This window comes from Macaca thibetana, chromosome 6, assembly GCF_024542745.1.
Source record: "Macaca thibetana thibetana isolate TM-01 chromosome 6, ASM2454274v1, whole genome shotgun sequence".
NCBI classification, from domain to species: domain Eukaryota; kingdom Metazoa; phylum Chordata; class Mammalia; order Primates; family Cercopithecidae; genus Macaca; species Macaca thibetana.
Genome location: NC_065583.1, coordinates 17,410,245 through 17,437,532, shown reverse-complemented (window position 1 = coordinate 17,437,532; position 27,288 = coordinate 17,410,245). Strand labels below are relative to the sequence as shown.

Genomic DNA, 27,288 nt, shown 5'->3' with positions numbered 1-27,288 from the left:
ACACAATTTTTTAAAGAATGTTGACAAGATGTACTGAATTCAGTGAACTAGGGATAGATAGAATTAGAAAAGATTTGTAAACCATGTCATATAAGAAATTAGTGAAAATTAGTCATGTTTTGCTTGAACAAGAAAAGGATGAGACAAGGGCGAAGGCAGTAAATGAGGGTTAATTTTGTGCATTATATGAACCAGGACACAAAGTAGAGATTGACTGTTCTTATTTGTCTCTAGAAAGCAAAACTTAGACTAGGGGTTGGAATTTGCATCAAAATTGATTTTTATATTAATTGATTTTGTAAAAATGTGTGGCAATATCAACCAATTAAAAAAAAGATTTATGATCTCATAGGCTATATATCTTCTGTCATTAGTAGTACTCAATATAATACTTCATGTATTTAGTCCAAGAAGTGTAAGGCCAAGATTATAGTAAAAATAAACTCACATCTATTATTCAAAATGGTAGCATTTGAAAAAGAATTGGACCATCCTACCTGTCCAACTTTGCCTCTCTTAGCTACATGTATGAATAGTAAGAATACTATATTCAAATACAGGAGTATATATTTTCTTGGAGATGTCATTTTTGTACTAAAATTATGTGCATTGCTCTAGCTTTTAATATTTCTGCCCTATAACAAAAAAAATATTGAAAATTCAACTTAGCTGTTCTGAGGTCAAATTTTCTTAACTTGATAATTTTATAGTTATATTTTTTCCTCACTTAGAAAATAAACAAAAATTCAGGAAGGCATATTAAATAATGAAAGTTTTTCTTGTCGTATTAGAAATTAATTTGCTAAGCAGAATTTTGAGTGGGATGAACTATGTTCACCCTATTCAGTAGGCATGACTAATGTTCACTTATTAGTCTCTTCTGTTGTTCTAATTATCTCTTTATGGGTCATCATTCACTAACTTGACTTGCGGAGGAGTTCTGAGTGTAGGAGGCTGGGGATAGGTCTGCAAATACAAACTCAGTATTCTTTGAGAGTCTTAAAAATTAAAAGCAATCTTGTTTATCTGTGTGCCAAGAATCCTACTCTAATAGAAAAAAAATCTCAGAAATCCATAGTATTTTTCAGTGACAGCTAAGAAAAATAAATTATTTCTCTTTGTGTCTGACAACACACAAACACATAGATACATACACATATTTTTTGAAAGCTACAAGGAGAGAGTACTTTAATAAAAATAGGATGGGGAAATAAAGGAAGGAAAGAACATGAAGACTTGACCTGGACTAGAACTAGAAAGTCACCAGGATCTGTGCTATCCAGGAGGAATATATCTTTTACATGTATGTGTTTATATACATAATATATTAATAATGCATATTGCTTTTACATGTATTGGCAGTGATTTCAGAGGAGACTCAAATTGATATATCATAGTAGATATCCCAATCGTGGCATTTGCCAAACTCATAATCCCATCCAAGCAGCCATGTGTTTACCATATAAATCTAGTTTCACATGTCACATCTTTAATAAATCTAAGGTTAAATCCCCCACCCAAGAAAAGCAAACCTGTAGCTTGCTTTTGACCTATGATGAGGCTATTGTGCATTAGCCCACATTTATTGGATCAATCAAATTTCCTCTTCTAGAAATTTGAACTGGAGAAGAGTAGAAAACCTTGACTTGAAAAATATTCTAACGTGGGCTTCATGAAAGATTACAGCAAATTGAAGTTATTACAAAGTAGGAAGGATAAGACAAATTGGCGGAAACTCAAAACCTGAAGTGAAATAAATTTACAGATAAGATAGTAACAATCATCTATGGTGAGAGTCAAAAAAGCCAGAAAGATACCACGGAGAAAGATAGATTGGGAAGTTCATCTCTGGAATTGTCTGAAATTCTAAAGACATTCTAGTTCCAGTTCAAGGAAATGTCCACCATTTTCTCCTTTCCCCTTGTCCTATCATTTAACTTAAATTTCTCATTCTTAATACTCAAAAACATTTCTAAACTTAACAAGAGTCAGCATAAAAAATGGTTAAGAGAAAAAAAAAGAGTTTAAAGTGCAGTTCTGTTACTTACTGTGTGATCTCAAGCAAGTTACTTAATGATCAGTGTCTCAGCATCTCTCCCATTTCCTCTTAAATCAAATTTATTGAGCTATAATTTACATAAAATAAAATACAGTGCTGGTCATGGTAGCTCACGCCTGTATTCTCGGCACTTTGGGAGGACCAGTCAGGCAGATCACTTGAGCCCAGGAGTTCAAGACCAGCCTGGGAAACATGGCAAAACCCAGTCTCCACAAAAAACACAAAAATTAGCCAGGTGTGGTGGCACACATATGTGGTCCCAGGTACTTGGTTGGCTGAGGTGGGAGGAACACCTGAGCCTTGGAGGTCTCCTTGGGAAGTCAAGGTTACACTGAGCAATGATCATGCCACTGCACATTAGCTTGGGTGACAGAGCACAAAACCCTGTCTCAAAAATAAATAAAATATGCCTATTTTAAGTGAATAATTAGATGATTTTGAAGTATATACATCCATTTTAATCACCACCACAATCAAGGACTTTCTCAAGTCTCTATTCAGTTCCATTATTCTTTATATCTATATCTACATCAATACCACACTTTCTTAATTAGTATAGCTTTAAAGTCTTCAAAATATGTAGGACAAATCCTTTAACTATGTTTTTCCTTTGAAAGATTATTTTGGTTATTCTAGGTCCTTTTTGTTTTCATATATATTTTAAAATAAGTTGATTTATTTCCCCAAAATCTGTCTGCAATTATAATAGGGTCTGAGTTCACTCTGTAGTTCAATTTGGGGAGAACTGGCATCTTAACAATATTACAGATTCTTCCAAGCAATGAACATGGATTTAGTCTACTTTAACTTCTCTCAGCAATAGTTTGTCAATTTTCAGAGCTTAGGTATTGCACATGTTTTGTTAAATTTATTCTCATGTATTTAAAGATTTTGGTGCTATTTTAAAGTAAATTATCTGTACATATGTATCTATGTTTTTGTTCTACAATTGTGCACTGGTAACAATTGCCTTTTTTTTTTTTTTTTTTTTAAAGACAAAGTCTTGCTTTGTTGCCCAGGTTGTAGTGCAGTGGTGTGATCTCAGCTCACTGCAACCTCCATATCCCAGGTTCAAGCAATTCTCCTGCCTCAGCCTCCCAATTAGCTGGGATTACAGACACACACTGCCACACCTGGCTAATTTCTGTATTTTTACTAGAGATGGGATTTCACCATGTTGACTAGGCTGCTCTCAATCTCCTGACCTCATGATCCACTCACCTCAGCCTCGCAAAGTGCTGGGATTACAGGTGTGAGCCACCGTGCGTGGCACAATTGACTTCTTTGGTAGATTTACTTGTATTTTTTGATATTGCTAAATTTATTTGTCAGTTTTGATACATTTTTATTTTTAATATCCCTTAGTATGTTCTATATACATGACCAATTTTTCTTATCATATTGCAGTTGCTGCAGTTCCAGTACAAGGTTGAATGAAACAGGTAAGAATAGACCAGGTTTATTTTTATGAAAAGGTATTGAGTTTTTCATATATGTTTTCTACAATTAAGATGATAATGTAACTTTTGTTTTTGATTTGTTAATATGGTAAATTATATTGTTTGCCTTTGTTCATATTTACTCAAAGTTCAATTCCTGGGTTAAAGCCCTCTTGGTCACAATATATTATTCTTTTTATATACTGCTGGATTTTTTGTTTTGTTTTGTTTTTTGCAGTGTTCTGTTAAGGACTTTTGTGTTTTAGTTAATGAAAGATGTTTGTTCATCCTTTACTTTTTTGTGATATCTTTCCCTGATTTTGGTATCAAGGTAATTCTGGCTTCATAAAATTAGCTGAGCAGTGTTTCTTCTCACTCTATTTGCTAAAAGGACTTATTATATTTTGGTGTCAATTGGTACATTTTATCCTTAAATATTGAATTGACAGGCATAGTTCTCTGGACCTAGTGTGTTGTGTTTTGTTTGTGGACAGGTTTTTTATTGTGATATCAGTATCCCTAATAGACATTTGACTATTTTGATTTCTTCTTGTACCAGTTATTATCTGTGTGTTATGGTTTATCTCCACCAAACTCATGTGAAATTTGATCCCCAATGGGTTGAAAGGCGAGGCTTAAGGGGGGAGAGGTTTTGGTTCTGGGACTAGATCTGTTATCAGTGACTTGGTGCTGTTCTCTCCGTAGTGAATGAGTCTTGCTTTCATGAGACTGGGTTAGTTCTCAAAGGAATAGAGTAGTTCTTGAGAGACTGGGTTGTTATAAAGCCAGGGCGTCCCTCAGGTTTGCCTCTGTTGGCATGTGTCTACCTCCCATTTGACCTTGTTCACCATATTGTGAGGCAGTGCAAAAGCCCTCACTGGAAGCCAGGGTCATGTCCTTGAACTTCTCAGCCTTCAGAACCTTGAGCTAAATAAACCTCTTTTTTATAAATTACCCAGACTCAGATATTCTTTTATAGCAACACAAAATAGACTAAGACAATGTGTGAATTTGTTTCTCAATTCATAAGTGAATTGAGGTTATAATAATAATGTACTGCTCATAAAGCTGTTGTGAAGATCACATGAGTTCATACATTATAAAAACTTAAAGGAAGATAGGGCATAGGGTAAACACACCCATGGGCAAATGTTAGCTATTAAAATACAACACTTATTATCACAGACTGAAGTGAGAGAAAGCTATACAGCATAGCTTATTATTCTAGTTAGATCCTGAGAAGTAATAAGTGTAACAAAAACAAGAAGCTATTTAAAATCTATTGAGCTTGTGATATGTCCCTGGCTCAACAACAAATTGGCTTTCTAATAATCCCAGTGGAATGTCAATGAAAATTAAATTGTTAGAGACATTTTAAATAAATAAATTAAAAGTTTGAAGGTCTGGAATATGTAGAAATTTAATATGCCCTTTATATTTCCTGTTCTTAATTTAGAAAGATACATATTGCCAAACCGTGGAGTTTCACACATATTAGGACTGTGGACAAGGAATTATATACTAAATGCTAAAGAACAGTATTTTTTATGAACAGTAAGAATGTTTTGGTTACTAACAGAAAGGCATATCAAAGTGACTTAAAAAGTGATGGAACACATTTGGCACACAACTAGAAGTTGAGTTCCTGTTGGCTCTAAAGTTGTTTAATCCAAACGTGCATTGATTTCTTCAAACGTCTAGTTTCTTTCTTTGTCTCCAAATTGTCATATTCATCTTAAAACTGGATCCTAACTCATTTCTTCATCAATGAACAATTTTCCCCCCATTCAGTTTCATTGGCCAAGTGTAAGAAAATATGCTGTTCTTGAGCCAGTGACTCTCAGCAAGTGTACATCATGCCCTAATTGGCTCAGGTCTGGGTTTATTAACCAATTACTTCCAGTATGATGCTATTACCATGATAGGCTTAGACTCAACAAGGTCTGCTGCCCAACATGAAATCAATTCCCTAAATTATATTGTACTTCGCAATGGAATAAAGGTGGAATGGATGCTGTGATATCACTTACAATATCCATTAATCTTGCGATGGCAGACACTATTATTTCCCCCATATTCCCTTGTTTTCTTCTTTTTAAGTAAAAGAATCTTCAGATTTTTAGTCATGTACATGGCGATTTCACATAGACACTCTATTTTCCAGTCTTCCAGTCTCATTTGCAGTAAGCTCTGGCCATATGGTTACTTTCTAGTCAAAGACACGTCATGTTCAGCTTCCAAGGTATGTCCTTAAATAGGGAACATATTGTCCTCATTCTTCTCTGCTCCTGAAGTTTGAATATCAATTTAGTGGCTAAAGCTTGAGTTATTGTCTTGGACTATGTTGTGAATGGTGGAGCAACAGGGAGCCTAGTGCCCGATAACATGGAGCTCACATCTAGCCCTGGAACACTTAGCTGCAGACTTCATTTTCATGAGGGATAGAAACAAAGTTATATTTTAGTCTAGCAACTATTTGCTTCAGGTGTTTGGCATTCATGGAAAAGTCTCATCCTAACTTAAATGTAATTATTTTATTGAATACTGTTGCATACATTATATGATTGTGCTTTAAAAGTCTCATGGTTACAGTATACATTGATTAGGACCAATATTTGGGAGTGTGCATCTCAAAGCTCTGTATCCATAGTTTAGTAACCTCCTGTAGTTTTGTTAGCATGAAAACAACTTCTGACTCTCCTTATGGGAGATACCTGTAGGCCATTATCTGCTAAATCTTTCTTAAATATGTGATCTATATTAGCCTACATTTATTTGTATATTAATACTTGCCAAAGCCACAACAAAACATGATGTTTATAAGTAGGATGATTTTCTGTTATCAAAACTGAATGATAGCTATAGGAAACCAGTGAGTACCATTAATTTACTCTGTTCAATTCTTCGCACTTATGTTCTTTCAGACTCGTTCGTCAATTTCACTTTAGTTTATCTCAGTTTCTATTTTTGGCACCTGTGAGCTATGGATGCTTCTTGTTTGTTTGCTCATCTCTCCCCAACCCTCCCTACTCAGTCCCTCAGGAATAGTGAGACTAGAGAAATTCATCTTCCCCTACCACGAAAACATTTATCTGGAGCCTAACATACCTGATCTTTATCTTCTAAAGTTAGAAAATTCAGTTACTTTGGTGACAACTTGGGGATGAGGTAGGTTCTCAAGTTTAGCAGAGTAGAAAACTATCTAAAATACTTTTGTTCAGGGTGTCCAGACATTTAATAAAACATTTTTTACCCACAGAAAATGTGGTCCCTTAGAGGAGAGGCAAGGTCCTGAGCCAAACTTTATAATGTACGTTCCCAGGAGGGAGAGCGAGGGAAATTCAGTCCACCTCTCCGCCTGCCTGCTTGCCTGTCTGAGGAGTTGCAGTGCAGAGTATCATTGCAGCGCCTTTTCAGGGAGTAACGTGCCGCACTGGTTCAGGGGCTTTGTCTTTATTCAGAACACATTCATGTGCCTCAGCATGGGGGGAGCTGCACTGTTGCCTGCCAGCCTGTCCTCTTTGACTGCCGAATGAACCAAAGGATAACTCTCCATTCGTGAGAGAGAGTGAGCTACAGAGGAAGAAAGACCACGCAAAAAGGAGGGGGAGAGAAAAGGATGTTCTCCGGCTCACTCCTACATTAGGTCTCTGTGCAAAGGCAGAGGTTGTGGGAGCAGCATCAAGCAAGCCTTCGGGCAGTGATTCTAACTATTGCCCATGAACGCCATAGCCAGGACGACTTTGACGAGGCAATTTATTACTTATGCGTAGAACAGTAGCTGTGCTGAAACTGGGAGCACAGACACCCCCTTGTTTTCTAATTTAGAGACTTGCATCTTTTTGACACTCAACACTATCAAGACACTCTGCTACTACAGGTAAGACGCAGTTAAGATTTATCTATTTGTGACATCATTACACTTTAACACACTTTAAACTATGAATACTTTTTTATATTATGCCTGGTCTATGTTGAACTGCATTTTCCCCCTTCATATTAGTCTCTCTTCAAGTAAATAATTTCATTTAAAAAAACTGTCATTAAATGAAGGTACCACTGCTAAATCTTTGCTAAGAGGAATCTACAGAATTATATTTCCATGAGCTCTGAGTTCACAGTTGGGAACTTGAACTTAAACTGGGATCTGGGATGCATTTCATAATATGTATATATTTTTTAAATGTGCTGAATTATTCACTATTATTTGGATAAGCCAAAATTCTTCTCTTGCTACAGTACTGTGCTGTATATATGTTTAGTGGCTGTTTTTTGGTTTTTTTTTTAAACCTTATAGTTTGGGGAAACTAATGATGAGGCACATAACTTGTGGAGTTTGATCAAATCATTACCATGTGGGGTAATCTACTCAATCAGAAAGATATGCCACTCTAGCCTTTACTGAGAAGATGTTATCTTGTGTACATACATATATCATTAATAGGTAGCATGAACATGTGAAATATTTGTAAGACTAAGAGAAAATGCAAGGATAGTGATAATTCATGTGCTATATGATATCACTGAGTCTCAAGTTAGCTTTACATAAAAATTACAAAATTACCTTTGTGTTTATAACTGGTCTCCATCTTCATCTGTCAGTTTTTACAAAATAAAATTAGCTTTCATCTGAGGTCACTTGGAGTTGTTGATATGGCTGGGAAAACTGTAATCACAGAAACATTAAGAATGTGTTGAAAGTCTGTAGAGAATATAGGAGTAATGTTATCAACAGGTTTGTGCAATTTTCCTCTGCTCTGTTTTGATAAGAGCATCTCACTTGAAACTTGGATTGCATTCTGCTGTCCCAGTCAGGGTCCCCATGACTTGGAAGTATAATTACATTGTTGTCTGTGATCAAAGCGAAAAGCTAGAAAGATTTAATAATAAAGTCTTCTTTCCTTGACATTTTAACTTAAATTTACCCAAACTAATATATGTATTTTTCTATCCGTGTGTGTCTGAGATGTTCTTTCTATTAACCGTATTTTATATAAGAGCTGCTCCTATTTGAATTCCTACACACGAACTATTTAAATGCTGATAATTGGGCATCATTAGATTGACACTTGGGTAGCTAATGGCTTTAACTTTGACGTACAATAAAATATGTAGCATAAGATTAAAGTAGCTCCTAGCAGAGTACATGTTTAACAGTGAGGTATTGTGAAAATAGAACCATTTGCATTTAAAAATACATAATTCATTGGAAGACTTGTGATTCTTGTTCTTGTGCTTGACTTATTTCATTTCCAATTTCACTTACAAAAGGTTTAAGTCCTTGGGGAATGTATGTAAAATATTCATTTGACTGAGGGTGTGAAAATTAAAGGAGGAATGAATTATTACTACAGTGACTTTTTTAGGACTTTTTGAAAGTTAGTAACTGGCATGAATGTAAAAAATTAGTTTGAGAATGTCTCTTAGGGTATACCAAAAAAAAAAGAAAATGTTGATGTGAAATGTATATCAATATGTGAAATTACTCAGAAGATGAAAGTGAATGATAATAGAAAAGATAGAAGTTTTACAGTCTGTAAAAGGAGGAATATTTTCAGTAAACATGAACTCTATACTCTTCCTTTTATGACTGGCAGGAAAACAAGGTATCATCCAGCATGAATGAAATCCCAGTGGCCATATATGAGGTGCAAAAATAAATGTTCTTTTTACTTAGTTACTAAATTTGAATATGCAATTACCAAAATTATATCTTGCATGAAAGATTTGTTGAAGTTATAAAGTTAGAAAAGTCACTGACAAAGTATTTCAAAGTTTATTAATATTCATATTTTTTATTCATATGATGTATATGTTTTCCTTTCTTCCTAAGGAATGCATATACTCAACACAGTGGTATATGTGCTTTTCAACATTAGTTTTAAAATTACTTACTAAAAATTTTTCAGACCAGTCATCTCATTTCTCCAAAAAGAGACATGTTCTAGATTTTCTTCTTGGATATACTACAAAAGCACTAACTTTATATTTACGCACATTAAAGCAATATGCATTATTTAATGATTTATAAACATTCAGTATTATGTTTATTTCTCCAAATTCTCTATTTTTCCAACTGTCAGAACTTTACAAATGTCTGATAAGAGTAAATTCATTATTACTATGATTTTCAGGGTCTTGGAGTTGTAAACTATTTTAGACAGAATCTTTAAAAAATTATTGGAGTAGCCATCTCATTAATAATACTTTTAAGTACTTTTTCAACAATTGCCTGATATATTTTGTCAGGAATATGTCCCTGCTCTCAATTTCTTTAGAGCTTCAACTTTTCTACTAGAGAAAGTTTGGAAAACTTTTCTTTCAATGTCACTTTGTATTTGAAGTAGATGAGAAGTTGTAAGCTTATCCGGATCTTTAATAATGTCAGATTAGATAACACCGTTATTGTAACACTCTTTTGGACATTGTGGAGTTTTCATGTGATGCAGAAGGTATTAGCTAAGATGGAATTTGGTTAAGTTAGTTTTGAGGCTTTGGCTGATGTAACAAAAGTTAAAAACAAAATATTTCATTTCCCTGTTATCTGAAAGGGATACAAACTCTGTCCTCTGCAAGCATACTACATCAATTATTTATAATTTGTTGAAATAGATTTTGTTTTCATTGATGTGGCATTGGTCTACTGAAATGTTTCTTCTTGATTTTCAACAGGAATTTTATTTTTATATTTCTGGGGGTATGACATGAGTCTTTCATTGGAATCATGAACAGTTCCTTTGACAGTCTCAACAACATAAAAAAAAGACTGTAATCCCCAGTCCTTTTTCATGATGATATTAATATTGAAGCATGAGTAGAAATAGCTACAACTAAAAATTCTGAAATAACAAGCAAGAATAAGTAATGAGAGACCTCCAGCTAGTTTTCTGGCTCAGTTACTTCACTTAAATATCTTCTTAGACTGTGGTGTGGATCCTGGAAATCAAAGCTTCTTGCTGATCTCAGTGACATAGAACTGGCAAGAAGCAGCTTCCTCATGCTGCCTGTAGGCACCAGTCAACACTGACCCTTAAGAAGAATTTTTTGGACTGAAATAATTGTTGTATTTTAAGTTATCTACAAATAAAATACAATAGCCTGTTCAAGTAAGTTAAGAATTATCATAATGGTAAAATGCTGATTGGCTGTTTTGAAAGCAGTTGCAGTATACATTTTAAAGGTCATATTTCAAAAGACCGAAATAGCCATAAACTTTCAAGGACAAAACTATTTGATCTCTATTGTTTTTATGAAATAATTAATAATATTTCAATATACAATTACACAATCATCATTAAAAATATAGTAATAGGTGTATCCTACTTCAAAGAGTGCTGGGACAGTAATACCTGTTTATTCAATAAAATTCTAACTTGAAAAGTTTATTATTAGCCTAAGAAGTATTTTTCCCAGAAAGCTAGTCAAAATTGTTTTTAAAGAACAACTTTTTTGAAATGCATTAAATACCATTAATTTTCTAAAAACATTGATTCACAACTAGTTAGAAATCTAACCACCAGGCAAAGTGAGGTTTATTTGCAACCACAATTACAGGAGTATATGTGTGAACTTAAAAATGGAAACAATCCTAATTTTAAAACATAGCATCCATTCATTTACTTTCCTAAAACCATGTGAATGCAAAATGGCAACACCGTCTTAGCTTATACGTTAGTTCTAATGTGATTATAATAGTAGGATACATAACAGCAAAGGAACATGCTCATATAGAGAAAGGTTAAATTGTTAGTTTTGTAGTGTATGAAAAGTCAGAGATTAAAGAGTCTTCCCTTATGTGAACTTTCTTTATTAGATTAAAGGGTTCCTGACATTTCAGAAAAGTTCTGTTCAAATTAGCTTCCAGTGTTTTTCTTTAATCTGCACAGGCAAATATTACATGCTTTAAGGTTGCTCTTAGAAGGTAACAGCTTCCAATTAATTAGTTTCTGCTGACAGATAAATACAAATCATAGGGTACCAATAAAGAAGTTAATTCAGTTCCTACAAGAGAAGACTAGGATCTATATCATCTTTTAAGTATTATTTTAAAAATACTAAACATTAGACAATTATATAAAGAAGGCAAATTTCTACTTGTGATTAAAAGAGATTATATTAACACCTCAAAAGAGAGTATGTAATTTTCAATGTGTTTAATAAACACAAAGTATGAATTCAGGTACTTTCAAATTGATATTATCTCAAAGATTCTTTTTTTTGCAATATAAATATTCATTAATTTTTCACAGATAATATTATAAGTTGTCCTATAATTCAGTTTGTTATTATTTTGTTCAAACAATAATCAGAATATTGTGTGAAGCAAAGGAAAGAAATATGACAAGTTTTTTAGTAAAACTGCTTGAGTCGAAAATACCATTTTTACAGCCCTATTTGCTGCAATAAATTCCAAGTCATATGTTAAGAATACATTTCTTATCATCTGGAGCATCCATAGGATGTCATCACCATATCTTCCCTTTAAAAACCCAGGTCTTCTAAATGATGATTCAGTTCCAACTGAAAACATGTGGTGAGTCCAGATGTGCAAACGCAATCACTCCCCAAAGGCTTACAGTTACAGGTTGATTCAAGAATGGCTATATATAAATATACACATCAGAACCCTAATTTAAAATTAGAACACAGGCTGTGAAGTGCATAAAAATGGTAAGAGACCACAGTTGGCTGTGTAAATTCCTTGTTGAAATGAAAATGCATTCTCTGCCCCATCAATGTGGCACATCTGGTAGAGTCAACAAATTCTTACAAAAGTTTTAATATATATGTAAAAGAATAGATAATAGATATGACAATATTATGTGAATGAGAAGTATGGTTTGCTTAGTAACCTTATTTTAAAGAAATGTTGAATAGCATTGGTCTGGTCTGGAAGTTTCAGGGTTCAAAGTGTTTAAAATGATTAATTCCCCTAGTAATTTACAGTGATTAAGGCATAATGAAAAAAAGTTGATTACAGGAATAATAACTTAATTGTTTTGATTTCTTAACAGTTAATTCAAACCCCAAACTAACAAGAACATCAGAAAGAGAACTTTTCCCTAAGGAAAGCAACACTTGCTAACTAAGGATATTTATGATGCTTTGCTGGCTAATTTATCCACACATATAAAACAAAAGCAAGTGGTACATGATGGAACAGTGAAAACAGCAGACAGATTTATGAACCAGAGGCAATTCTCCTGGGACTCCTCCATAATTGAGTTCTTTAAAATTATGCATTTCATTGCTTCATATTTTCCTTTTCCTTTCGATCCTCCTTTTGTAAGTCACATTTCCAAGAGTCTGAACAAGGGTAAGAAAACCCATCTTTCAGCGTTTTCTTACTTCAGAATTTATTATGCATGTTGTAATCAGATCTCCCAAACCACTCAATAACTTTCCCTCTAGTCAAAATACTGTCACCAAGCCAAAACTGTAAGGTTGAAATAAACAATAGAAACTCCCAGAATCAGTGAAGAATGCATGCTGTTTGTTTCCACCTGGATGGGAAAGAATGCATTCTGATTGCATGACAGTCATGTCAAAAGAATCAAAGTCTTACAGATTGAAAGAGTCCCCTGATTCGGATCCATTTTAGTTCAATCTATGGGCCATTCTACTTGAATTATTGAGGGAATATCTTGCAAAGATGGGGAGAAGTATAAACACATGTACCACATGTACTGCAAAACTCCACAAGGGTTAAAGATGTGTGACTAAGATAACAGATACAAAATAGTCTTCCTTATTGCTACCATAATAAATATTAGAGGTAGGGGGAGAAGAAGTCAAACATATTTAACTGCTCACTCCCACTTTCAAAACGTTGGCATAGATAGGCCCTTGATCAAAGTGTAATGAGAAAAATATTGCCTGATCAAAGGGAACTTTTGTAACTAATAATTATTCCCACTGTGTCTGATGTTACTGCTACCAATACTGATTGTTTAACCATACGCTACTCTAGACACTAGATAATACATGTTATCCAATTACAAAAACTGTGTGAAATCAAAATTAGTATCCATATTTAAAAATCAGTAAATAGACTTGTTTAGATTAAACATCCTGCTCAAGGGCTCACGTGATTTATGAAAATCAGAGCCAAAATTGAAAGACAGTTCTGTGTGTCCCCCAGATCCTATAACCACTGAGATGTAATATCAACTGATTTATTCTAGGAATCTGCGTACTACTGAGTAGAAGTTATGAATGCACGTAATACCAAGTAGAAAAACAAAAAGGAAGCAATCATAAGAATATAAGACCTAAAGGTTATTAAAAATTTACAACTAAGTTAATCAAGTTCAGTAATTCTTACTTCCAGCTATGCTCATTTTCTTTTCTCTTTTTCTTGTCTGTTTATTTTACAAGTTTGCAATATATATAGCCTTGTAAAAGTGCTGAAACTGAACTGAGACCAATTTTCTTTATCATTCCCAGAATTTATGAAGTGGTTATTTTCAACCAAATTGTCTAAATCATGGAAATGTCAAAATATCAGTGCATGTCCTGTCATAAAAATGAAAATAGGTTCTCCTTCTTGTGGCTTAGTGCCTCTAGCCAAAAACAAAGGATCTGCTTGCTATATTTAAGTCAGCCTGGTTCACTGGCCAAAGAGTTACTGTTCCCTCAAATATAAGCAAGATTTTAAAACTGGTGCCATCTGTGCAATGTATATTGGAACATTGTATTTATCATATTTCTTCAATTAGGGTCAAAGTAATTGAGTCAATGCCAATCATCTTCAACTTAGATATTCCCATTTGAATTTCTTTGGAAATCAAGAATGCTGATTATTATGTTATTATTAACCGAATCACTCCAATTCATTCTATAAGGTCACTTTTAAAATTATAAATACAGAATTTACAGATATGTAAGACATTTAAACTACAATGTCCATCTGCTTGAAATTATATTTAAAATACACTTTTTCATGGTGGAATCTCTAAACACTTGCCCAATTAGTTCCCTGATTTAAATCTGACAATCTATAGTCCACCCTACATAAATAATGGAGGTCAAGCCTTACAAGCCTTCATTTCTCATAAACATTCCTCAATTCTTAGAGTTGTGTGCATGTATTTTTTTTTGTTTAAATAAATATGTAGATAAACAGATATATAAACAAATATGTCCATATAGAAACTGTAAGACTTACTGACTGACTTACTCAGGGAGAATCCAAAGGCTGTAATAGATACCTACATTTGACAAACTTCAGGTTTGTCTACTTATAGCAAAATTTATAATAACAAAAGGAATTATAAAAGGGCACAAAGAAGATTTATGGTTTAAAATTAGTTCCTAAGTTTCTTAAATTTGCTGAAACTACATTTAAAGTGAATCAGTACCTAGAAGAGTATGAGACATGTGCACTAAGTGTTTTTTAATCGTATCATACAACAGTTACTTGTGTATTTCAGGGCTTGCTAAGATTTGGTTGGCAAATCCTTGTGTGTGTTTAGCTTTCTTTGCTCTTTTTTGGGGGAAGAAAGGTTATATGGTTCTGCTGTTCTTGATCATTATTATCAGAACTCTTTGCTTGTAGAAGGTTTGAAGGGTTTTTAAGCTGGTTGAGTGAACAGCTACTTAACATCTACATTTTACTTAAGTAAACTAGATGGAGCACTGTTACCTTCTAGTACTTGGTGCTGATTTTAACAAGGCGACAGCATCCAAAGTTCTCAGCTGTCACTGTGTTAAGAAACAAGAACCACTTAGTTACCTTTGGATTTCCTGCACCATTACTTTGGTTTTAAGGGAATCATGGAGATTAGCAGTTGGAGTTGCAGGTCACACCTGGCTTTATCAAATATTCAGATCAATTATAGAAGAATGACGTTTGGCTAAGATTCATGAATGTACATGGATCAACTGAGTGATGGCTTAAAATGTGGTTGAAAAATCAATTATAGAGCAATAAAGCAGCTTCGGAATATAACTTAAAATACCAATAAATAGGCCGGGCGCGGTGGCTCAAGCCTGTAATCCCAGCACTTTGGGAGGCCGAGACGGGCGGATCACGAGGTCAGGAGATCGAGACCACGCTGGCTAACACGGTGAAACCCCCTCTCTACTAAAAAATACAAAAAATTAGCCGGGCGAGGTGGCGGGCGCCTGTAGTCCCAGCTACTCAGGAGGCTGAGGCAGGAGAATGACGTGAACCCGGGAGGCGGAGCTTGCAGTGAGCTGAGATCGCACCACTGCACTCCAGCCTGGGAGACAGAGCGAGACTCCGTCTCAAAAAAAAAACAAAAAAAAAAAAAAAAACAATAAATATCCATGATTCCATACTGATATAAATACATGCTTGAAAAAGTAAATGGGAGAATAGATGAATCTCTCATGCAAAAAAAATCCAGAAAATTCATGCAAGTACACTGCCCTACACGAAGATGGAGCATAATAATTCTCCACCCTTTCAGTGCTGGATGCTTCTACTGACTTCTTTCCATAGGCTTCACTATTAAAAGGGGGCAGGGGGAATGGGGGCTTTATAGCAGCAAAATCTGACAGGCGTTACCTCAGTCATGTGGTGACAATCAACATCAAAAGTGTATCCAGTAAAAATGAATCTGGACTCAAAGAGAAAGATAAACTTTATTCAAAAAGATTGTCGTAACAGGGAGGTAGCTCTGATCTCAGAAATCTGCAAGTGTCTCAAAATTTAACAGTAAAAGGCTCTTCTTTAGTAGAGTAAGAAGGATAAGGTATATAAGAGGAAGTTGTATGCTATGAGCTGAATTGTGCCACCATATTCATATCTTAAAATCTTCATCCCCGGGACTGTAGTTTCCCTATAACTGTAGGGGATACATTCGAAGTCCCACAGTAGATACTTTAAGTAGATACCAGATAGTACAAACCCTATATACATTGTGCATTTTCCACTCATACATAAACTGTTATCAAGTTTAGTTTATAAATTAGGCACAGTAAGAGATTTAGCAACAATAATAATAAAGTTGAACAATTATAACATTGTATTGTAACAAAAGTTATGTGAATGTGGTCACTCTCTCTCAAAATATGTTATTGTGAGCCAGGCAAGGTGGCTCACACCTGTAATCCCAGCACTTTGGGAGGCCGAGGTGGGCAGATCACCTGAGGTCAGGAGTTCAAGACCAGCCTGGCCAACATGGTGAAACTCCATCTCTCCTAAAAATATATAAATTAGTCGGGCACAGTGGCAGGCACCTGTAATCCCAGCTACTGGGGAGGCTGAGGCAGGAGAATTGCTCGAGCCCAGGAGATGGAGGTTGAAGTGAGCCGAGATCCTGCCACTGTACTACAACCTGGCCAACAGAGCAAGACTCTGTCTCAGAAAACAACAACATATGTTATTGTGCTATACCCACTTATTTTTGGACCAAAGTTATCTTGGCAACTAAAACCCCATAAACTGAAATTGTGGATTAGGTGGGACTACAGTACCTGAGAATGTGACCGTATTGGGAGATAAGGTCTTTAAAGAGGTAATTAGGTTAAATGAATTCATAGGGCTGAGCCATCATCCAACCTGACTGGCGTTCTTGTGAGAAGAGAGAATGTGGATGCAGAGATACACCAGGGATGCACGCACGCAAAGAAAAGACACAGTGAGGACAGCAAAAAGACAACCATCTGCAAGCCAAGGAGAGAGACCTGAGAAGAAACCAAACCTGCCTACACCTTGATCTTGGACTACTCCCCGCCAGTACTAGGACAAGATAAACTTTGGTGGTTAAGTCACCCAGTCTGGTGTTTTATTACAACCACCCTAGCAAACTAATACATTGGTCAAGCAGGGGAGAAGAGTGACCAGCATGGTAAGACAGGAAATGCCTCTTGCTGTAGTAAGTTGATTCTCAGGATAAGGCATGTTCTGCAATTTAGTGTTTTCCGAGGCTTGGAAGAAACAAAGTTGATGGGTCTGTGGAGAGGAGGGAAGCCCTACTAAGGTCTAGCCAAGACAAAGCAGAGGATAAGAAATGGGCAATGATGAACACTTGGTCAAGCGATGAGTCATGTGAAGAGTATGTACTCTTGACACAATTGATCAGCATGGCACATTACCTGTGTGGTCCTCCTCCCCACAACCTATAACTTCTGTCTAATTATGAAAAAAAATAAATAAATAAGGCCGGGCACGGTGGCTCATGCCTGTAATCCCAGCACTTTCAGAGACTGAGGCGGGCAGATCACGAGGTCAGGAGATCGAGACCATCCTGGCTAACACGGTGAAACCTCGTGTCTACTAAAAATACAAAAAAAAATTAGCCAGGTGTGATGGCGGGCACCTGTAGTCCCAGCTACTTGGGAGGCTGAGGCAGGAGAATTGCTTGAATCCTGGAGGCAGAGCTTGCAGTGAGCCGAGATCATGCCACTGCACTCCATCCTGGGCGTCAAGGTGAAAAAAAAAAAAAAATCAGACAAGTCTCAGTTGAGGATATTCTACAAAACATCTGATTAGCAGTCCTTAATATGGTCAGGGTCATCAAAATCAAGAAAAGTCTGAGAAACTGTCATAGTCAACAGAAGCCTAAGGAGAGATGGCTACTAAATGAGATGTGGTATCCTGGGCAGTGTCCTAGAGTAGAACAAGGCCATTAGGTTAAAACTAAGGAATTCTGATGGATATTAGCCAATGGTAATGTATTGGTATGAGTCACAATTGATATTGTAACAAATGAACCATAGTAATGTAAGATATTAGAAATAGGTGGAATTGGGTGTGGGGTATAGGGTAACTCTGTACTAGATTCACAATGTTACTGTAAATCTAAATTTGTTCTAAAATTAAAAGTTGACTTTAAAATTCATAACAATAAATAAAAACAGTTAATGATTTGTAACAATAGACCATTTCAAATAAGATAGCACAAAGCCATCATTAAAAAGTTCAAATCAGCCTTGAAATACCACTGTGTGTAATTATAAAACATGATTTAATTGCCACTTTAGAGAATCATGACTTTGTATATCTGCATTTTGAATTATATGAAATTAATGCCAAATTCTATGAAAGTAATATTTATTTGGTTTATGCAAAGTGGCAATTAATGTGTAGAGATTACAATGCTAAATTGTGTGCATTTTCTTCTAGATCATTTCTTTCTCCCAAGTCTCCAAACTTAACTTCATTTTGCCTGAATGGGATCACTAACATCCAGGCCCTTCACAGATTCTTAGTAACTATGGTTTTTGGGCACTTTTTATGAGTCCCTTAATGACCTCAATGCTAAATCTCTCTCCATATTCACCTTACCAATTGGCTTATCTGTTACTGTAATTTAAAAAATAAATCTGTATTCTTCCTCTTCCTCTACATATAACACTAAATGCAATCCATCTGATAAGTATCTTACCTTTTCCCTACACAAAATTTCAGTACAAACAAGTGCAAAGTCTATTCCATGTAACTGCTTTTTTGTTTGTTTGTTTGTATTTCACTCAGGAAAAATAAAAGTTACTTTTTTTTCTGCCTCTGGTAGTGTTCCCTACATGTGCAAAGAAATGAATGCTGACTTTTTTTTCTAAGTGGCAGGAAGCATTTTCTCATTGCCGTGTTTCCATTGATCAAAATACTTTTATGAACCATTGTCAAGTCAGGCGATCTCCCACTTAAGAAATCACCCTGCAAGGATACTGTAGAAAGAGCTTTTGTGCCTATGGACTTGAAATTTTTATTACAGTCTTCACTGGGCATTCGTATTTAATTCTGTCTTGCTTTGAATTAAAAAATAATTCTGCTTTCTTACGGATAATCAAAAAGAAGCAGTAAAAAGAAGGCTGAGTAGGCAAAAGATTGTCCTTTGATTTTATTTGCTATTTATCATAGTTGATGCTTGATTCACCATTAAAATCATCATTGAAATCTGATTGATTTTAAAAAAAAAGGTCTCCCAAGAATAACAATGTTACTCTTCAGTGGACTTTGTTTATTGTTGGTTTCTGCTGGCAAGTTTGAATCATTACAGTTAAAGAATTGTATTTTTATTAGGGTCAATAATGAGCCTTTTGGAAAACGAGTATTTTAGTAGCTTGAAAATATGATCTGTATGTATGTATTACATTTACAGTTTAATTAGGAAACTAATGAGATGTGATTGACAATCTTATTGGTAAGAAACTGGTGCAATATATTTATATTAGAAGACTTGAGTTTTTTTTCTTCCAGCTTTGTATTCATCTAACCTCAAAGTACAGGAATTATTATATCGAACACCTGCCATCCTGGCCTTTGGAAACCATACTCTTGTAAAAATACCAAACTAATTATAGCTCATATAAGGGAGAGGTGGCAGAATCGACTATTTGAGAGTTTACCTTAGAAGAGTAAACTATGGACAGATTGTGTGACTATTAATTAGATGAAAAAAACTAATTAATAGAAAGTAAAGCTTGATTGATGCATAGAGTAATATTGTTTATTTAGCTGGGTTCACATTTTTATAAGTGCGTGTAGGGATATGTAATATATAGATGTATATTTGTAATGTATTATGCAGTATAGCTGGTGTGTGTAAGAGACACATTTTCAGTGTCGTCAGTTTACTTGGAAAATCAGAACTATTTGCCAACTTTCTAGGCAATTTACAAGTCTAGGCAATTTACAAACTTGTTGATGTAATTATTCTCTGACACATATTATTTCTTTTAGTACCAGTGTACTTCTCATGATTTATAGTGAATTCATATTTAAGGCATTTTCCACACTTACCTTCCAACTGTCTGAGTCTCGTTCCCACGAGCATCATAAATTCTAATGATAATCCTATCAAATGCAGAGCTTGAGATGACAGAGTGAATCACAACTTCCTTGGGTTGTTATAAATAAAACCAACATCCTATTGTTACATTTCATTTTAGTATTATTCAGCCAAGTTCCATTGTTTGTTTTAAAAAATTATATTTTAAATCTTGTAAATATGTGGCTTTAAGGTGAATTTTTCATTTTCCGGCTGAAAGCCAGCAATCTTCTTTAGACTGTAAAGCCTGAATCAGAAATAGGAGTAAATACATGAGTATTCACTTACTAATGTAATAAGTAATGAAAAAAAGAGTAATAAACACAGCTACGATGTACCAGACATTGGGTTAAGTGGTTTAACATATTATTGTTTTCCATCCTCTTAATAATTCTGTGAGTTATTCTTGTCATCGCTTTAATAATTAAGGTTAGAGGCCAAGACGTTTAATAATTTGCCCAAAGATACAGATATAATGAGTGCTGACCTTGGATTTGAACCTAGGTTAGCCTGACTCCAAAGTCATACCTTTTATTACTTTTCTGGGCTAAAAGTTAATTCCCTGTGAATCAATAATACTTTCCATGTAAAAGAAGGGAAACTAATGAAAAGGGTGTGGAAATCAATTTGAAGTTAAATTAAGCTCATCATTAAAAAAAAATGTTGATTCATAGTTTTTGCAGTAGATAACCCAATACTGTGATTATTCTAATAAATTTTTTCCCAAAATGAAATAGTGGTATATTTCTCCTCTTAAAGTTGAGATGGAAAATTTAAATATCGTGTATTAGAAAAAAAGCAGTGGTCAATTTTTTTGATTAGACACTACATATATGTGTGTGTATATATATTTTTATATAATATATATAAACTGTATATTTTGTATATATTATATATAATTGTATATATATATTAGTCATACCAGTGGTGGAATTTTTTTTTTTTGTATAGTGGTTGCTTTAGATCACTAGCTATTCAGGATGAGGCAGGCAAATTAGAAGAGGAAGTAGCAGAGAAGTTCAATTAAAGGAAGGCTGAACCAACTGAAGATCAATCTACAGTGAAGACTAAGAGCTCTGAGTAGGTAATGTAAATCAATATAAAGTATGATTGGACTGTGAAAGGTGTGATTTTTCAAGCTACTTTTTAGGAAACCGTCGATTGTATAAATTAACATCCATGAATTTCTTTGTAAGAATTTTACAGGTGGCATATTCTGAACTTCTCTGCACATCTTGCCCATTTAAATCCCACATGTCCCAAACATCATGTTGCGTAAACTTTCGTAACACGTTTTCGGGTCCAACGAACATGTGAGCACCTGTTAGGTGCAAAGTAAAATCCTTTGCACAATATAATAGTGGACAATCATTTAGCACAGTGACTATTAGCCCATGGTCAGTTACATTCATGCATCACCCAGTGTTGAGTAAATTATTGGAAATCTGTAAATGGATCATGTCACTACACATGTGAGTGGTAAAATAACCCAAATACCAGATGTTATAGTCTCTTCCCTACCTAGTCTTTGTGGATGCATGAGCTTAAGTTGTATCTCAGCTGTAGTTTGAAAGATGATAGCGCTAAAGCACCCTTTATCTCTAACCTTTGCCTGGTTCTCCAACAGAAATTCATTTCAGACCTAACAGCCGTTATTTAAGAAAAGAATCTCTGAAAAAAACTTTCAGAAAATAGGCTTGGAGTTCTGGGTTTGACTCACTGTTTAACAATGGGCAGGATTCAGTTTCTTCCTTTTTAATATAGGATTAATAATTGGACTTACCTTATAATTTAAAGTGAGAATTGAATGGGAGTATGTGAAATGTTTGCAGCACTCAGTGCCTTGAATATAAATGTCCACAAAACTTCTTATTAGGCTGTCTTTGAATTGTGTGACTGGTTTTTAGTGTTTAATTGAACAGACTGATGAATTGATTAGGTCAATGATTCACAAAGAAATAAAATGATCTGACCCCTTAACATACAAGAAACACACACACTCATTTTATTTTGAATGTGAAATCTTAAAGATACTAAATGAATTCAAATTCATGAGACCTCAATATTTGACAAACCTTAGAAAACTGAGATCAGCTTCTTTTTCATAGAATATGAAATAGGAAAATAAATCATGTTTCCATCTTGAGTAGTACTGTAGAAGGCATTTGTCTTTGTTATTTAATATGATTCTTGGAAAATTATACAATGTCCATAGTTTTCTTTTGGCGATAGTTAAGGCATTGAGTGAAAAAGTAGGGATACACGAACATAACATATCTATTCCAAATATCAGGATCCTAAAACCATGAGAACACTAAGTATCTTTTAATAGATATGAAAAGCACATTTTCCCTCCATTTAAAGTCTCTTCGCATACACTATGATTTTTATATCTCCAGAAGAAGTGCACATGTTTCCATGTTGTCATGCCATTAAAAAGTTGAAAATCATAAAAGAATGGGAGTTAGATACACTTCTCTCTAGTAAGGCATCTTTATCAGGGGCAGACTATTGTTCTGGGTTCTGTCTATGGATGGACCAAGGGTCCATATGCTGTTTTAAATTGTATGGATATTTGATGGATTTGTATACATGTGCATTTTGTGCTTTTCGGCTTTTACCATGTTTTGAGACAGTATAACTTTAGCACTTAAGCATAACTGTTGTAAAGAATCTTCCCACAATGTCAGTATTGAAAGTAATGGCAAAAACTACAATTACGTTTGCACCAACCTAACAATTGAGATTGTTTGCCAAAATTCTTTCTCCTTTGATTTCATTTCTTCAGATCCATAATATCCTTCTGCAATCCCTTTCAAATTCAAAACTTCTGGATCATTTCACTGTAAGTAATTCACAAATATCTCTCAAGTTTTCTCTCAAGCATCATCAAGGAGCTAAGCATTACTAACTGGAGGAGACCCAATTGTTCAAAAACTCAATAGCTCCTCTTGTTTTTCAAACATACATTCTTCATTGTTATTAATGAAAAAACTAAATGATTCATGGTAGTGTTTCTCACACACTTCTTAAAAGAATTAGTCTTTCTTTAGTTGTGATGATTATTAATTTGTCCCATAATAAAATGGGATGATGGTGTAAAGGTGAAGTTTTATTAACAACACTGGAATTGCTTGAACTAGATTCATTATGTTGAAGGCCAGATGAAAACAAATTTACTTTTTCAGCTGGATGACTTTTTAAACAAAAGAAATACATGTTTGTTACACATTTTTCTAAACAATTCAAGCAATACAGGGATTAAATATGGGTTAGAGCAGACAGAATGGGTTACTTGAATGAAATTGGGACTAGTTCAAATACTAGTCTGGATGTGCTGTATTAGTTAGCTCTTGGTCTTGCTAGTCACCCAAAAGTTAGTGTCTTTTTTTTCTCCTCACAATTGTATACATTGGTTGGTTGTTTCTGTGGATCTGCTTGTGATGGCTGAGAAACTTGTGCTTGCTCATTTATCAGTGGTCACTTGGTCGATCAGTCAGAAGCTGACTGGTCTCGGATAATGTCAGCTGGGATGACTCAGTTCTGCCCCACACAGTTTCCCATCCTCTGGCAGGCTAACACAGACATGATCTCATGGCAATAGCAGGTATCTCAAAGAAATATAAATATGCAAGAGCTTTGGGAAACCACTGCTGGCATGGGTTCTTTTTATGGCCCAATTGACTGGAGCAATTTACATGGTCAAACTAGCTTCAATGTGGAGAGGTCATTAATTGAAGTCATCAATGCAATTAAATTATACCAATCAAGTTAATGCTGTTGTAGCCACATTAGCATTAGCAACAATATCAGAGAATTGACCCACACTACAGATGTTTATCTCTCTGCTATCATAGTCATTCGTGGATACCTGATGAAGGCTGCATCTCAATTCAAGACAATACAAATAATTGTTTTGTTTTTTTAAATGATTGGAAACAAATTTCTCTGTGTGGTGAAATGGATTATGGTTTTATATATGATATATATATTTCATTGAACACTATGTAGCTATAAAAAGTAATTAGGAAGCAGTGTGCTGACATCCAAATATATGTTGGATGTATTTTTTAGGAAGATGCATAAAAGAATGAATATGTTAGTACTGGCATAAGAACGAAGAGGAAAAGGAATATACAGACACACATGCATAGTATAGAGTCTCTAGAAATCTTAAGAGAAAAAAGGAAAAATATTGATATGGGTATAACTTGCAAGAAAGCAGTTAGAAAAGGAAGTCTTTTCAGAGAATATCTTTTTATGCTTTTTGAAGTTTGAACCAAATAGTATTATTGATAAACAAATAAGTAAACAAATACATTATTAAATTATTAAAACAAAAATAATCATAAAAAGTAAAAGCAAAAAGGCATGGAATATTACCAGGTATCTGTACTCTCTTACTGGTCTACCTCTTGCTGGTTATGATAACTCAGTCAATTTTAATAAACTACCTGAGCTAGGGTTTTTCTTTCCAGAAGTTAAGGATAGCAGTACCTCGCCCACATAATTGGTGTGCAATTTAAATGGGAAAATCCATATAATGCACTTAACTGGTGTTTGACACATAGTAACTGCTTAATAAGATTTCAGTATTTCTTTTCTGTCAGCACTATTCAGTTCATTATTTAATCATAGGAAACGTACTGCAAAGGAGCTAAGATACAAGTCAAACTGGATTTCCACTGGAAATGTTTTGCTAGGTCATTTTGTCTTTCTCTTTCTTTATTAATGCCTTACTTTTAATGTCATCTTTGCTCTCTTTCTAGCCTCTTCCCAGTTTTACATGACTGAAAGGTCAAAATCAACAATTAAAATGTGGAATTACAGTAACCATGTTAATATCATGCTAGAAGTCTCAGTTGTTCCTTTCATACGTTAGTTGCGTGAAACAAATGAAATTACATCATTAATGAGAAACTTCTCCTGGTAGGAAATCAGTAAGATGATGTGTAAGTTCCCCAGTGAAGAGAATTGTTTATTTATTTATTTTTTTTTTTTTGCTTGTCTGTTTGTTTTTGGCCTTGGTGGTGTCAGATGTTGCAAATGCTAGATAATAATGTGATCTCCTTTACTGAAGACACGTTGTTAATTTTTTATATAAGCAGACACATCGAGTTTTTATCTTAAAGCCTGTGCTTTGGGGATCTTGTTTAATTAATCTGGAGAATGTTTTGTTTTTTGTGGTTGTTGCTTTGTTTTAAATAATAAAAAATACCTTTTCTCTCCACTCAATTGAACATAGATTTAATACTATTAGCATCAAGAAATTCATGTAGTATCAGTGTGATATCTAGGAAAATATTTATACTTTTAGAGATACCAAATTTAAATACCAATTTATTTTTAGCTTTTCAAAGTTTTATTGGGGGAAAGGGCAAAAATTCCATGACTAGGATTTGCTCAAATTAATACTATTTCAACTCAACCACAAACAAAACAAAAAAGTCAGAAAAATAAGTGTCTCCATTCATTGGGCTGCTCTAAAGATACTATTATAAACTAGGTAGCTTATAAACAACAGAAATTTATTTCTCACAGTTCTGAAGTCCAGAAAGTTCAAGATCAAGGCTCCAGTGGATTTGGTATCTGTTGAGGGTCAGTTTACTGGTTCCTAAGTGGTGTTTTTTTAAATATAGAAGAATTCTGTACTCAGATTACTTCACAAGTATCATCCTCCTTTGACCTTCGAAAAACTCAACTCTGAAATTTTACCCAACATTTTAGGGATGTGATTTGTATAAGAAAGCCATCTTTAGAGCATTTGTCATATAAGCCCACTGAAAGGAAAAGCTTGGTTCTACATTTGCCAGTTGGCAGAAGCGTGTACATTTATTTACTTAATGTTCAAGTAAAATAGTAAAAAAAAGGAAAAAAAAACCACTCAAGCTAAATTCTGGCTTTATTGAATTTATTTCAGTTTTTTCAAAAATGCCTTTTCTTTGGCCTCTGTGTCTTTATACATCTTGTACTCTCTGCCAGAATATGCTGGATTTGGCTGGGTCCTATCACAGCTTCTTCACACATGCTTCAGCAGAACTTCCCTAACTACACTTTCTATACCCCAAACGCAAATGTCTTATATATTTGTTCAATAATGACACTTATATTTTATTATTAGCACTCATTAAATCAGCAGCACATCTTGTGTTTAACAAATATTTGTCGAATGGATGAATAAGTGAGTTAATGTAGAAGTGAATACTTGCCTTTAATGTCTGAGAAACCCAAGGGGCAAGGCTGTATCTCTTTGTATTCCAATGTTCAATGCTTTCAAGAATACAGAATCATTTAAAAAATATTAGAGATCAAATCATGACTTCTAAAACATAACTACACTCATGTAAAGTCCGAACTAATCAACGAAGCAGCCACATCATAACGGAGTGCTATGGCTATTGTTAGAGCCATATACATAATCTCTAGAATAATCTTAAGAGAAAAAAGGAAAAATACTGATACGGATATCACTTGCAAGAAAGCTATTAGAAAAGAAAGTCTTTTCAGAGAATATCTTTTTATGCTTTTTGAAGTTTGAACCACATAGTATTATTATTGATAAGTGAATAAATAAATACTTATAGCTATGGCTAAGAAACTGATGCTTTAGTTTTGTGCTTGAGCCTGAGTTCTCAAGCTTTCAGAAGACTCAAAAGAGTCTTCCACATACAGATCTGCTATACTCATTCATATGTCCTGGCCTCCAACATTATTTTTTTTTTGCATGTTGAACTTCCATATCCTACAAAGAACATCTCTGGGTCAGACAGAATTAATTATTCTGGTTCTTCCTTTTTAGAGTAAACAATGATAAAAAGGCAAATATGGAGGTAATTATCCAATACTTGCAGCTGAAGACATTTCAAGTACGCTGTTATTTATCTTGTTAGGAAAGTGAACGTGGATATAAACAAGGAAAAGAGTTTTATACTTACTCTTTAAAAAACGAAGAGAATGCCATGTGGAGCATAAACTAAAAAACTTCAGTAAATAACCCACAGTGCATATCTGTCAGGGGAGAATTCATTGCTTATTAATCACAAACTGGGTT

General features: G+C 34.5%; 1 protein-coding gene and 1 long non-coding RNA gene across 2 annotated transcripts in view; one reads left to right on the top strand and one right to left on the bottom strand.

The window, feature by feature from the left end:
• Nucleotides 1-27,288, bottom strand: part of NUDCD2 (NudC domain containing 2) — a 991,190-nt gene that overhangs the window by 856,172 nt on the left and 107,730 nt on the right. The window lies entirely within an intron of this gene.
• The window catches only part of LOC126955946 (uncharacterized), a 695,860-nt gene continuing 675,463 nt past the window's right edge, over nt 6,892-27,288 (top strand). The window contains exon 1 of the long non-coding RNA XR_007726200.1: nt 6,892-7,378. This is a non-coding gene — a long non-coding RNA (uncharacterized LOC126955946). The remainder of the gene's footprint in view (nt 7,379-27,288) is intronic.